Source organism: Corvus kubaryi, unplaced genomic scaffold (assembly GCF_017639235.1).
Source record: "Corvus kubaryi isolate FWS band 111438036 unplaced genomic scaffold, C.kubaryi_AGA036_p1.0 37266, whole genome shotgun sequence".
In the NCBI taxonomy this organism is placed as follows: domain Eukaryota; kingdom Metazoa; phylum Chordata; class Aves; order Passeriformes; family Corvidae; genus Corvus; species Corvus kubaryi.
The window spans coordinates 7,694,271-7,709,860 of record NW_024581081.1 but is presented as its reverse complement, the minus strand read 5'-3'; the positions used below and the strand labels follow the sequence as shown (position 1 = coordinate 7,709,860).

Genomic DNA, 15,590 nt, shown 5'->3' with positions numbered 1-15,590 from the left:
GGGAGTGACCCAAACCCCGGGCGGGAGTGACCCAAACCCGGGCGGGAGTGACCCAAACCCGGGCGGGCGGTGCCCCCCGAGGCTTTGGGCGCGACGGGCCCTGCCAGGCTTGAGGCCGCCTCGGAGGCGGGGCAGGCAGAGGCTGCTGCTGTGGTGTCTACCAGAGGATGGAAGCAACTTAAGGTTAGGGAAGAGGGAAAAAAAGCAGTTAGTTTCCTAGTTGAGGGCCAGCGTTTTCTTTATCCAGTTAGGCTGACCTGTTACATGTCTGAATATGTTAATACAATAATAGAATGTTAAGGTGTGGGAATAGACCTTAAAAGATCAGTCCCAACCTCCCCTGCCATGGGCAGGGACACCTCCCACTGGACCAGGTTGCTCAAGGCCTCCTCCAACCTGGCCTTGAACACTGCCAGGGTTGGGGCATCCATAGCCACCCTGGACAACCTGCTCAGTGTCTCACCACCCTCACAGTGGAAAAGGTCTTTTTAGTATCTAACCTAAATTTTCTGTCTTTCAGTTTGTACCCATTACTCCTTGTCCCATCACTGTGTTTCTGACTAAGAGTCCCTCTCTGGCATCACTGTATCCCCCTTCAGATACTGGAAGGTTGCTGTGAGGTCTCCACACAGCCTTCTCCAAGCTGAACAGACCCAGCTTTTTCAGCCTGTCTTGGTAGGGGAGGTGCTTCAGTCATCTTACCAACTTCATGGCCTCTTCTGGACTTGCTCCAACAGTACCGTGTTCTTTGTGTGTTGGAGACACCAGAACTGTACACAGCTCTCCAGATGGGGTCTCACAAGTGCAGAGATACAATAATAAATTCTCCCTAGAGTTTTTACATATTTCAAGTAAGCAGCTTGCTCCAGGGTGCAGCAAACCAGTCACTTAAAAGATGAACGGTTTGTCTGAAAGCTCAATGCAGACAAAAAATGTAACTAGGGGGGTTGATATACAACCGGGGGTTGTTACAAAGCTAAGCAAATTGAGACGGTCTGGCAGGTTTAGCAAAGATGCTGACAGACATCTGCATCCCAAACTGCCATATGCATGTGTCCTCCAGTTAAAAATGGGAACGCACTCCCGGTTCTAAAGTGATTTCAGCCTAGGGGTCCGTGGGTAGGGCACACATGGATGGTCTGGGGAAAGTAGAGCAGGAGGGCTCCTGGTCAGCGACGAGCATGGATGCTGCAGAGCTGGCGCTGTATCTTCTTCTTCAGAGCAGGGATGTTCCCCATGTTCAAGGTCGAGTGGCACACCTCACTGACCTGGATGCCCCCTTTTTACACTGTTTTTTGTCCCTTTGGATTGGTCTCTGTTTGGATCCTTCATTTGTCTGAAGGTTAAGGCGCTGATTGGTTCTTACGGGTTTCGTCCAGGCTGGCTTGTTGCTTTGGGGGGGGTGCGCTTTACTTAGGTGTAACACAGTACCCCTTTTATAATATAATAACCAAACCTTTTAACAGTACATGCATTATTAACATAACAATTATTAACTATTTAACAATATTACTATTAACAGTATTAACAGTTTCTAACCTATTTTTGACACTCATTTATTTAGACTTGGGTGATGGGGAGCAGTAAGGGAGCAGGGAAGAGGATTTTTGTGTGAAGGACTGTGGTGCACAGGCTTCCATCTGGGTGAAGTGATGCCTGGGCACCAAGAAATACTGATTTCTTCCTGGCCATAAGCACCAAAATAGTTACCTAAAAATACTGGGCTATGAAACAGATACATCCCAGTTTCTGCTTGCCTCAGCTAGAATGGATCACTTCAGGTTCAGCCCATCTTTGTCAGGCTTTCATTTTCAGTAATTTCTCAAGGAGTTAAAGGTTATTCATCATTTTCACAAAGATGATGAGTATCCTTGTCAGCCAGATGAAATGTGCACATCAGCAGGTAGAGTGCACATCACAGTAGATGGGTATTTCCATAAACTGAACAAAATATTTTTGATCTGTGCATCACATATGGCCACTCTTCCTTGTATTGTTTTATATTCTTAGAAAGAATGACCGCATGAGTCGTGTGGAACATGTTTCGTGCTTAAATACTTAATTAAAAAAATGTGACAACGCTGGCATGCCTCTTGCGGGGTTGGAGGGTTGAGAAGTAACAAAGCTTCCCTTGTCATCTGAAATGAAAACTGCGTTTTCATCGTTTACATTCCAGTACTTTGTTTTGGTGGCTTTTTAGAATCAATGAAATTGTGATGTTAACTTACAGCTTCTTGAGGGTGTTTGTCAGGCATCTTTAATCTAAAGAGAGAACTGCAGAGAAGAACTGCATGTTTGAATGGACTATCAACACAAGAACAACACTTTACAACTGGCTACGTCACCCTTGCCCTGAACTTCCTGTGCAGAGCTTACCATGATTGATTTTACAGGTAGGTTTTCTGTATAATATTAAACTAAATCAGTTTATTGGCTGGTCTCCCAGGCAGGCCACATAAAGAGACACAGACAATGTTGTTTTGTTCGATGTTGAGTTTTACTAGGTTTTACAAATCAACCTTTTCTTTTTCAGAAGTGCCTGTGGAGAATTTTAAGGCTATCACTACTGTTTGACAGAACCCTTGTTTTCTGGTATTCTAACAACTGTTTCCTTCTGTTTTCAGATACAGGACTCTCAGAGTTATTTCATTGTGCAGTTAAGACCTTTCTCTTGGAAACAGATGTGTAAGCAAAGTAGTTGCAGCCCCAAGGCTTAAATTAGTTAGCATTTCACTTTGATTTCCATTGTAATTACTACTATAAAATATTTTCTCTTTCTGAATGCTCTGTCTAGGTTGAAGTAATTTAAAAGCATGAAAGCCATTTACGTAGTTATGCCAGTTGTGCTTTTGTAGAGTTTTGCTGGTAAGAGGACCTTATGTTTGCTAAATTAACTGGAATTTTTATGTATATTTTGTCCAGGATTTACTATTTAAGTGTGTTCCCTTTGATATATTTATTTCATAATCAGTGACTGCCTAGAAGATGCAGGTTGTTCAAGAAGCACGAGCTGCAGGGCACAAGTTGTCTTCTCTGTAGCTGTGTGCTGGAACAAGTAGTGTTCGGAGTCAGCCTGTATGCTTTCCTGGTCTTGGGATTTTTGCGTCCTTGGCTGGAGATGGTTAGCTGAAATAAGTAGGAACAGCACATATCCTAGCAGTGTAGATAACTAAAAGAAAATAGGTAAGTGAGTTTTATTCCTTCCAGGATGAGGAGAGAAGAACCCAGCTTTTCTTCCTCCAGTACAGGTAACTTAATTAGTAGTAATTTATTCCTAAAAAGTTCCCAGTTAAAAATATTTTCCTGACCAAGTACCTAAACTCTGTTTTTGCTAGGTGAGGGTGAGTAAAATTCAATTCATGCTGAATTGAATTGTATGATTGGGCAAGGCCATGAAAGAAGTATTTACAAAAAGACCCCCTGTGCAGTTGCAGGGGCAGGCTGTGATTCTGGGTGATCTGTGGAGACCTTGGAAGGAGCTGCCAATCACTGTTATGAATTGTTAGCTAAGCCTGGGGAAGCTTGCATTTATTGCTGTATGTTGACTGGAAAAAGTTGGACAGAGCCCTAGACCTTTATGCTGAACGGGGTAAAATTAATTAACTGCAAGTTTTCAGACCAGTGACTAAGAAAAGAGGCCATTTATGGTATTTATGGTATTCCCTAGAGTCGAAGTTGGAAGGAATAAGAGTATAATCTACCATCTCTGACCTGCCTCAGTAGGCAGGAGTTTACATTTCAGCACTCTGCCTCATGGTATGCACAGTACCTCATTACAGTTTCAGCCCTTGTTGTTAGGTTTTGGAGTTCTTCCCTTCATGGAAGAGAGAATGGTTACATTGAAACCCTTTTCTTTCTCTCCAATAGAACTTGTCTTCTTGATTTACAGTACCTCAAGTTGGTACAGCATTTTGCTTGCATCAGGATAGGGAAGTAGGCTTTTTAAAAAAATAGCACTTTGTATTAGAGAGTTCCATATTTTGTCCTTGTTCTCCCCTGCAGAGAATTCTCCTGCTCACAGGTAGTGGGTCTAGCTGTATACCACGGGCCATCTAATCATATTAGTGATGGTATTTCAGAGTTGACTTTCATTTTTCCTGTGGAGTAATCATGGCATCAGCAGGTGTCTGAGAGAAAGCATTGAGCATCTACAACCTGACAGTCTTTAATCTTAAACTTCCCAGAGAGATAAGCCATTAGCTACATGCAGAGCTTCCTCTAGATGAAAACTGTGGTCCTTCTTCTATCAGAGATTTACCTATAGAGGTTTTTTGTGGGGGTCATGCGGTAGAAATCCTTTATGTTCGCTCCATCAAGGGTTGTGTTCCCCAAAACAGAAGAAATTCCTGGAAGTATTTCCTGAAAATAGATACAAGAAATAAATATATCAAATGTTATAAATAAATATATGGAAGTTGGGGAATATCTGTAAAATTAAATTTACTATTGTAAACAACAGAGAGTAACCAATGTTCAAAGAATGTAGTCCCCTGTCTCAGCCAGTACAGCAGGTTGAACCTTCTGGGCAATTGCAGACAGAGGGGAAAAAGTAAAAAATCTAGCAAGTTGCTATACATTTTTTAAAATGTACACGTCTGGATAAAGGGGTAAACCCTTTTAATGATCTGAGGGGAATTATGCAGCATAAACAGGATCTTTATTAGGCAGGAGAGAAGTCACATAGAGCTCAATCCATACATAGCACAAATCCATAGGAAACCAGGTTTCATTGTTTCCATTCTCAGTGAAATACCTTGCTTGTTTGCTCTTCTAGTCTCCCACCTCCTACTTCTTGAAAAAGATAGAGACTCCCTGAAACTTCATGACATTTTGTATGGTATTCTTACATTTTTACAAGAAATAGCAAGATGCATTCACTTTGAAAAAAAAATCCAGCTTGGTTTGTTATAGGATGATAAAAACAAATTTTCTGTGTTAATCTGTTATTTTGGCAGGGATACTGACCTGAAAATTTCAAATTTCAACTGAATTCTGTCAGATGGCAATGGAATACTCTGCAACTGAGGAAGAACGTTGCAAAAAAGAATAAATTTAATTGTATTGCTAAATATTTCAATGCTGTTTTTTAAGGTGCAACAGTTTTGTCAAGCAAATGTCATTCTTGTGGTTGTTGATTTAAATAGGCAGGAACATAAGTGAATTTCTATACTACTTTGAGTGACAGTTGGCAGAGTACAAACTGCTTTACTAGAAAGTGCATTAGGCAGTAGTTCCTGCAAGACAGTTCAGAGAAACCATAGGATGAAGTGAATTCAAAAATCCTGTGAAAATGAAGCAAATTATCTCCCACAGGGGCTGAGAGAATACAAGGAAAAGCTAAGCCAGTTTTACAAGCTGTAGATATAAATGTATTTAGAAGAACAGAATTTTCAGATTTCTGCTCCTCAGAGATGAGGACTTAACAGCTTTTATACATAAAGAATGCAGTGGTGATCCCTGCAGGACACTTATGGACAAGTGTAAGGATGTTCCAGGAAGGCCTTCATGTCTCTGGCACCTCCGTGGAAGGGGGCAAATATGGAATGATCATGTAGGCTGTTAGCAGTTGCCGAATCTGGTAGCTTGTGAGAGGAAAGTCTGCTCTAGCTCCATGTTTCCTCATCCAGCCAGTAGTGAGACAGCACATATTCTGAGCACATAGTAGACACACAGCCGCACACAGCGTAGCTGTGACATACACGAGTGATTGGCCATGCAGATCAACACAACAGAAAACACAGCAAAAACAATAGCAATGGATTCATCCTGTTCCCCTCCCTGCCCTTTAATAGAAAATGTGCACACCTATATGTATACTGTAGTGGCTTAGGAATGGTACTCCCCATTCAGTGCCCCCACTGAGACTCTCCAAACCACACTGCTGCTCTCTCTCGCTCCCCCCGTGTCCCCCGCCTTCCCCGCTGCGGCAGGATAGAGGTGAGAATTGGAGGTACAAAAGGCAAAGGTCATGGATTGGGATAAGAACACTTTACTGGAAACAGCAATGAGATAAGAAAATGAACAGTAACAGCAACAGTAACAAAAGTATACAAAACAAGAGAATGATTCCTATGCAGAAATGCTCACCACAGAGCCTGGGACAATGAACAATATGAGAAAGCTTCCCCGCCACATTTTCTCAACAGGAAGGAACCCTTTCTCCCCAGAAGAGCGAGAGAGTTCCTTTCCTTCGATGGCAATGAGGTGAGGTGGTAGAGAGTAACATCAGGGTCCTGGCCATGCCCCCTCAGCCACATACCTCCTGGCTGCTGCAGAAATTAACCCTGTCCTGCCCTTAACCAGGACTGTATATATATGTATACACACACACACATATATACACACAATATGGATTCATCCAGATCCATTTCATGCAACATGAACAGGACAGCCAGGGGACCAGGCTCAGCCAGTGTGGGTTTATGAAAGGCAGGTCCTACTTGACCAGCCCGATCTACTCCTGTGACCAGGTGACCCACTTACTGGATGAGGGAAAGGCTGTGGATGTTGTCTACCTATATACTGCCTTCCATGGCATTCTCATGGATAAAGTGGGTTCCCATGGGGTGTGTGGATGGGTGTACTCTTTGCTGGGTAGAAGGCTGGCTGGATGGCCAGATGGGGGTCAGCCTCTTCTTACAGGCAACAAGTGACAGAAAGGAGGAAATGGCCTCAAGTTGCACTAGGGGAAGTTTAGGTTGGATATTAGGAAAAATTTTGTCATAGAAAGAGTTGTCAAGCATTGGAGCAGACTGCACAGGGAAGTGGTGGAGTCATCATGTTCAAAAAACTTGTGGTTATGGCACTTGCATGTTTTAATGGTGAACATGGTGATGATGCTAGGCTGGTGGTTGGACTTGACCTTAAAGATATTCCAACCTTAACAATTTTATGAATCTGTAATTTGCTATTCAGCTTTTCTTCTCTTCTGAATAATTTAGCATCAGCTGCAATCTTTGTCACTTTACTGTCTACTCTTCTCTATATAATTTGTGATGAAGTTGAATAAAATAGCCCTTAGTGTGGATGCAGCTGGACATCTGGTGATGAACTTCGTCATTATGAAAAATGTCAAATTGCCCTTACATTTTCTTTCTTGTATTTTATGCAATTATTTATCCATAGTAAGATTATTCCATGGCAGTTTGGCTCTTCAAAGACCTTAGGTGAGTGGCCTTGCAAAGGCCTGGTGGAAACCCAAATGAACTTTGTCATTTGGGTTATCTATTTCCACATGCTCTAATAAAATCTAGGAGATCTGTGAAACATGACTGGTTTTTTTGCCAGGATCAGACACCACATTCTTGTAGTAAGTCTCCAGACATGGATATGTCAATAGATTAATTCTTGCAGACAATGAGGAAAAGTATATTATATGCCTGGTCCATCAGCTTCAAGAATTTAATTTCTTAGACACTTAGTATCCCATTTGTTTTTTAAATTAGTTATTACTTTCAAAAGTTATTAAGTCTGAAGAAATGGAGAGACAGCATAGCTACAAAATCTAATTTCCCTAAAACAGGAAGTTTCCAATTTTTCCACCTTATTCACACTAGTGATAGCTTGAAATTACTTCAGTTAGATTTTATTATCCAGTAAAATTCAAATCAGCCTAAATGAAGCTGTCAGAAAGCTACATAAAAAACTGACATAAATAGTTCTCTTGTTCTTTTGTATATTCAGTTTGGAATAAAGCTTTTGATCATTCTGGGTCAGCAGAGACCATTATGGACATGTACTCATATCTGTGTTATATCAGATGCCAGGAAATAGTACCCATTTATTCTGTGTGAAGTCTAATGCATTGTGGTCATTTGAGGGTTTATCTTATAGAAAGCTGTCCAACTGGGATGCTGAGGAATCTACCAAAATATTTCAGTAAAATAACCCAGTAGTTTATTACCTTCATTTAAAATTCATGTTTCTCTTTCTGGTGAGATTTTTCTAGCTTTGGATTTCAGCCAGTTAATCTTGTTATTTCTTTGTCTGTTTTAGAAACTGGACACTGTTCTACTAATCTGATACTATGTGTACTTACATTTGTGTCACTATCAAAGAAATGCTTGTACATTTCTTTTGTTACATCTTCCTTCTCACCCTTGGTGTTAAAAGGGACATCCTGTAGCCCTGCTCTTATTATAACATTTTCCCAAGAAAATTAAGTCTCTGGTAGTTACTTTTCTATTCCTCTTTGTTCTACCAAGAAAAAAAAACAAAGGAAAGAAATTTGCCTGCTGAATAAATTCCTCTTAGTGTCACCTATGTTTTTGCCCTGCCACAGTGAGAAAAGTCACAGAGAGTAAACAAACAGCCACTCCTGTGCTAAAATCTATACAATCTCTGGCATGGCTGTCAATCACATATTGCTTGATGTGAAAAAGAAAACCCTATTTCAGCATTAGCAATTAATGATATTGACACTGCTGAATAGCCAATTCAGCTCAATGCTACTGGGAAAAAATGTCATTTGAGCAATCAGATGCTGAAATTCATTTTTTAAATGATAAAATCATCTTAATGGTTACCATTTTCTTTAGTTACCATTTTTTTATCATGTGTTTTTTAGTGTAGCTGCATTTGTCATGTTACTGGTAATGTAGTTAAGTTTAATTTCTCCTATAAACCCTTGTAGAGGGCCATGTATAATTCTGTTTGTGTCATTACGAATTCTGATTCATCAGCTTAGATTGTTGTTCTGAAGTCTTGGTTGCTGGAAACAGTGATTTTCCTCCTTGCCAGGAACTGATGATTTGTTTTCTTCCCAGAAGAAAAGCTTGTTATTTACTTGTTTGTAATATGTGCTTTGCCTGCCTGCCTGATATTTGGAGTCCATTTGTAGCTTAGGTGTTTTTCAAGTAAAAGTCTTTCATGACTGAAGCAATTGGATCAACACCAAGTGGGTAGATTTAGCAAGGCAATGCATTTAACATTTAAAATGTAATAAAGGGTGGATCTCTGCCTCATGACCTTGTATCAGAGGTTGGCCATCATTCTGCAAGCACTTAGGTTTGCATTCAGCCTTGCCATGGTTACTTGTTCACGGACCAGCAATATCATGGCCTGTTCCTAGGGGCGGTGGGAGGCTCCTTCCTTTTAATTTAATTTGAAAATACATACTTTTGTGCTAGGAAACTTCTCCCCATATATTATTTTTCCTATTCCATAGTGGGGGAAATTGGTGTTAACCTTGAATTAAGTCTGATTGTTGGAAATTAAATTTTGGAAGGTAACATCTAAAGATCATCTGAGCAGTCTGGTGTCAAAAGGAGAGCTGACTGGTCTGACTTGTTGAGTTAATTGGAGATTATGTGACATTATGATGTGATTATTTCTTAGTTAGGGAGACCATGAGAGGAAGAAAACATGGAGGTCGGGGGAAACAGTTGAGGTTCATTAAGATACTCTTTTTTCCCTCAGTCATAAGTCTCTTTACCAACTAATGAAAACATCAGACTAGTGTGGTACTGAATGAATAGCAAGAACCATTCTTTCTGTGCTCTTTTCCTGAGTTCCTAAGCTGAGGGCAGCACCTTTGTAGGTAGGTGGGTTGGTTTGTTGGTTGGTGTGGTGGTGCATAATTTTCACATTACCTTTCTTTTGTTGCAGAAGTCCTCAGTTTGCTCCTATTATCTCTATGGGCAGTCCTGTTCTTTTCCACCTATATGGGAAAAAACAGCTTATGTAAGTAAGGATTATGTGACCAAGTCAGAAATAAATTGAATTAAAGAGGGTAGTTGAACCTAGTGACAATTATCTGAATGCATTTAAAATATAAATGTTATTCTAGAAATGCTTTTTGTTCATGTTATTTGATTTTAAATCCTTCTTGTTTTTCATTGGGTAGCATTAAAAGCTAGCAATTACCAACTTTTTTATGTAACGTACCTGGAAACAGCACCCTCAGGTTCAGCTTAATAGTTGCAAATGTTTTAGAGAGCAGCCTGTATGAGTATACATTGAGAGAAACTAAGGGAGAGGCAAAAGGTCCAATGAGGATTTAAAAGCAGAAGTTTGATGACTGATACCATGATACATTTTGGAAATTACTCCGTTAGTCTCAGTGTCCTGACTAGAACATGGTTTTGATTATTTGTGTTCTGTTTCTTCAAATTCCCCACTATGTTTTGTACTTGACTGTTGTAGCACTTGGCATTGCCTGTCCTAATCCACTTTGTTTGGGATGTAGCAATTCTCACAGCACAACATTTTCCTCCAGAGGTGTAAACAGCTTTTCGCAGTGTACGGTGGCAGAAGAGAGGACGCTTATTCCCATGGTATCCACAAAGCCCATAAGTGAATCCTTCTGGATGAAAGATTCTCCGTAAGTGTAAGATCATTATCACGACTGCTATAAAAACCTGAATGCTGCTTGGAGAGTCTTAAATATACTTCTGACACTCTTTCCTTGCTGGTAGAGCTAGTTCTTCAGTGCTTTTCCTGCTCTTTAATTCTAATGGTTTGGAGTTTTGTTTAAAGTGAATAAACTGAGAATCCTGGCTCTCACAACTAAACATTCTTCAGCACAAAGTGGTCCCAGCACCTTTTACAGTAGGTGCTATTAGCTGTTATAGTACCTGTATCAATCAAAGCAGCATACAAAGAATATATCACTACTTAAAGTAATTTACATCTTAATTTTGGCATATAATTCCAAAAGGGATGGAATGACATTTAGGCATCATGCCTAGTGAGAAGTGCTACTAAATGTTCTCTGAGAATACCAGTCACTGATGTCTCAAATGATCAATAGTAAGCCAGGTTCTGGCAAATAGCTAAGTCTTATGGGAAGTGCTAGTAGTGCACAGGCACTGACACACACACACATATATATCCTTCATGTTGTCCTTCTACTAACTTGTTATGTTGTCTCATGACTCCTATTGCCTTCTTCTGCAATTTTAAAATTTTTATTCTTGGGGATTTTTTTGTTGTTGTTGTTCCTTCCTGCCTCATAATTAATGCTGCTGTAAAGTCATTCCTTCCTGGCAACTGGGATCCAAACAAAAGATGGACTTTACCTTACACTCAAGCTTCCTGCCTCAAGGGCTGGAAACTCTGGGTGATTGCAGTTATATCCCATCAGTGTGAGACAGCTGGCTTGCTGCTGTCCCTGAGGTTGCTGCTGCCCCTGAGATTGCAGGTCTGAGCACCTGTGTCCTCCAAACAGGCTGATATGGTTGCTGGCTTTGGAAGGGAAGGTGCTCTTTAGACTACAAGTGTGCTCTCTCCCCTTCTCACCTGTACTGACTCAGATCTTGTCGTTTCAGCAAGATCCACTGACCTCAGTAAATGAAATGGTGTTCAGGTCCATTCCTATTATGTCATCCATGATTTCTGTTTCCACTGTTTTCTTCCAAAGTTTTGTTCAGAACTCTGGCTGGAGGAACCTGATGGTGGGATAATTGTGGATCTTTGGGGCTTAACACTATGTTCTTTGTGCTTTTCTTTCAAGTGCTATTCATTATACAGTCTTTTGTACTTTACAGTGCTTTCCTTTGAAGTTCTAGATGTGATTTACACAGATTAATGTAATTGGGGTGAGCCTGCTCTGGTGGAACAGGTAGAAAGTTGATACTACAGTTTTACAGTTAGTAACAGAATAGCATAGTTGCACAGCTTGGGGCATGAACTAGCTTTTAATCATGTGCTTTTTTACTGTAGGGCTAATAGCACTGTCTCTGTGGTTTCTTAGGAAAGATGTCATGATTAACTTGGCTGCTGCCTTTATCTTGTGTAGCCTCAATTTCAAATAGCACAATTTAGTGTCTTCAATGGTCTTGTGATGATTTGTAATTGTCACAGTTCTCAGGTTTCCTTGTGGTTAATATAGTTCTTAAATAGGCTGCTTCTATTATGTGTTTCATACCCCAAGAAGGGATTGCATGTCCAAAAGCTTATTCAAGTTTTTAAAAAAGCTATACCTCTTGGTGTAATAAAATAAGTTACATTGACCTACAAGCATTGTCTTGTCCTTAGCTGTAGAATTCTTTACGTATTTTGTGTTCCTTGAATGCTGAAGAGGGAATTTCAAACTGGGCCATAAAGTTTCTATTAAATGCACAATGATGAAAGACATGTTTGTAGTCAGAATGTGGCAGCTGGTTTTAAGTTTCAGACTGAAGTTGTGTTGAGAGGACAAGGTAGGGCAGTTTCTCTGGTGATAAAGAGAACATCTTTTTATCCCATCTAGTCTCCAGTTACAGTAATTTTGGACCTTTCACAAGTAGCAAATTCGGGGGGAAATAAAAGAAAGATAAGGAAAACAAAATATAAAGTTAATAGCATTCTTGTTCCTGCAGTCTATGAGCTGGTGATAGATGAACTTTCAGGGATTTAAAATTCAGTCCAAGTGAGCATCCAGCACTTCAGATTGTTATCAGATGAACCAGTCAAATATAGAGAGATCTTACATAAGTTTACCATTCTGTGCTGTTAAAATGAAATAACATGAGGATAAATTTCTTAATTACATCTCACCATTTGTTTTATCAGAACAGAAATTGGAAACTGTCTGGACCTGAACTGCATGTCAGTTTAGAGAGACAGAGAAAAGCCAGAGTTTTCCTGTTTATTTGAATTATTTTGTGCTTTCCCACTAAATACGTTTGCTTGGACAAAAATCCAAAATTTAAATACCCGACTGTGTTTTTATGTGCACATATATGTGTGCTTCTGTCAAATATTCGTTATTTATACACACATCTATGTTATAAAAGAATGCTCAGAGACACAATAACAAACATTTCCAGGATATTCTTATTTCCACTTGTGCATAAAGATCAGCCAAAGGTTAACATTGTAACTGTTTTGCAGCTATTTGCAGAACATGAATTGTTTCCTCTCACTTCAATGTGTCTTTGTAATTAATTCACATTGGAGAATAACATTCCATTTTTAATTTAACTAGTTCAATTTAATTCTGAGTCCTTGTTAGAATGTAGCTTAAACAATGACCACATCTTATGAAAATATACAACAAGAAAATAACATCTGCCGCACTATGCTGGTGAACACCAAGGCTAATGAATGGTTGTCAGTATCAAAACAGATGTCTGCTTACAGTTTAAAAAATATTCGTTACCAGTCTAAGTAAATCCCCAAATTAATTTAACTCTTGTTTGCAGTGTGTGGCTCAAGTTGCTTTTCTGTGGTGAGGCATGATGAAAATGTTGGTAGATTGAAACATTTCTGTTCCCCTTAAGAAGTCTGTCTTCAGTGTGACATCCTATTTGTCTTGTGGAGTCCATAAAAACAGTTTGATTTCATGAGGATTATCTTGTCTGTAGGAGAAAACTTTCCTAATATGCTGAATATAATTATCTACATAGGAGTATTACAGTTCAAAATGCTGGAGGGTTTTCCTTGAAGTGGAAAAGGAACATTTAAGGGAAAGAACACAGATAGCCATATCATACAATCAGGTGAAATAAAATGGAAACAGCTTCAGTTCTCTCCATACGTCATATTCTTAGCAGTTCTCAGCATGTGGATCTTGGATCTTCTTAGATCTACCCCACTTCTCAATGTAAACAATGTAGGCACTGATGCGCAAAACAACAAACTGCACACAACATCCACAGGCCACTCTTCCATTTGTCTCTCCTCACTAAAGTCACATTAAATTCAGTTCCTTCTTTTTCTTGGGATAACAAGTTATTTTAAACCTTTCTTGGTTATCCAAGTCAGTATCAGGAAAGTTCATTTTCCAATTTCTTATTTTTTCAGCTGAGACATTCAGTGTACAGAGTCAGAGGTTTGCAGGTCAGGACTGAACCACCAGTGCAGATTCTAAATTATTTCCTTGAATGTATAGAATTTTTTAACCTTGTAACAGTGTCTCTAGCCTGTCAAGTTTCATAGCTCTAAGTGCACTTTCATGCAGATGTGAGCATTAGACAATATATTTTGACCACTTTTTTTCTGTAATGGTGACACTAATTCTTGAATAACTTCATCATGAGGTCGTTCTTTTTCCTTGTTACTTTTTCTCCAAAGCAAACAGCATTTAAGAAGATTAATTGATTTTTGAGAACGAGTCAACAAATTACATGTTGTGTTTTATCTTTATCAGACACAGAAAATTACTGCTGCAGTGTGTCAGTAATTCACAATGACACATAAATTGGACTGGATCCAGCAGAGATCACAGAGTGGTGAACACTGCTCATTATTCCATTTACTTTTATGGACATCAAGAGGAATTAAAAAGGAGTCTGTAGGTGTTACTGAGGCTTTTGCTGTTTTTCCAGAATAATCCCTAAGTACTGCACATACTTCAGCAGTTACAGAGGTTATGAGTAGTGCACAAGTGCAATGCCACTTAATGTAAGCTGTCTTTAGCCACTTGAACTGTTAAAACTTGCTGGATTGCTGTATTATTCTTACAGAAAAGTGCAATCTTGAATTTTGTACCTGAAGTTTTAGATATATCTTCCTGTTTGTTGTAGGTATTGACTTGCTTATCATAAAGGTTTCTCAGTAAGATGCTGAATCCAAAAACATGCAATAAAACCCATTGGAGCAAGTTTTTCCGAATGATTTTCAATCTCCACAAAGCAATTTTTGCGAGCTACGTACTACTTCAAAACTATGGATTCGGGGTTTTTTTTAATCCTCTCAGTTTCTAGCAAGTGTGAGGCACCAATTATCTTGTAGAAACCACTGAACTCTGACTTCTTATTCCTTCGATGCTTCATATGTTCAATTGCTTCTCCCACTCCATCTCCCAGCCAAGAGTAGAAGCAAAGCAAGGAGAGGACAGGGTACAAGTAGAGAGAATTTCCTGTGCTTGGAAATTAACAAAACCATGAATTATAATTTATTCCACAATTACAGTTCATGGTGCACTGGATGTATGTGGAATCCTGGAATAATTATGGTGTGTGAAAAGTTGGTTTCTTTGGTTTCTCTTTGTTCTTCTTTTCACACAGAATCAGTTTTAAAATTGTTTCCGGCTCTTATGCCTGGTAATAGACTGTGCATTTTACAGCATCACTAAAGCCAAAAATAAGAGACAGAATGTGGCCTCTGGAGTGAAACTGAGCAGAAAGTTTGGCTTTGTGTTCTGACAGGATGGCAGAAGATCATGTTCTATTCCCTGGCTTTTATTCATGTAGAATTGTAAGAACTTCTCTTCTGTATATTTTGTCCTGTGAGATGGAGGGACAGATTTAGGCAGACAGAGGACCTCCAAGATTGTATCCCAGCTTCCATCTCTCCTTGCCATTGCCAGTCTGACACATTGGGCACTGGGGATCATACAGTAGGGATATCTCAGCTATTGTGCTGCCTCTTGCTCTGCATTGGAGCTGCACCAGTGTAGGAGTATGTTGAACATGAACATACACTGGAGTGCCCAAGAAAACTGGAAAGCAGTGCATCACCAAGAACTACAGGATTGGTCCAATTTTGGAGGATCCTGATAAGAGACTGGCTGAGTTGCTAACAAAATGTCTAGAATTGTCTAGAAAAGAGAGGGTTGTCCTTGACTCTGGAGAGGAATTGTTTAAGAGGCATGTAAGGAAAATAATTATCTGGAGAAAAGCAGATTTTAGAAAAATAATCTGCTTGAAACATTCACTGATTTGCAT

The 15,590-nt window shown here is 39.6% G+C and overlaps 1 long non-coding RNA gene across 1 annotated transcript in view; it reads right to left on the bottom strand.

Moving 5' to 3' along the window:
* Nucleotides 1-2,307: 2,307 nt before the first annotated feature.
* LOC121663222 overlaps nt 2,308-15,590 on the bottom strand; it is a 32,454-nt gene continuing 19,171 nt past the window's right edge. The window contains exons 2-3 of the long non-coding RNA XR_006015570.1: nt 9,591-9,658; nt 2,308-4,359 (exon numbers count right to left, since the gene is read on the bottom strand). This is a non-coding gene — a long non-coding RNA (uncharacterized LOC121663222). The remainder of the gene's footprint in view (nt 4,360-9,590; nt 9,659-15,590) is intronic.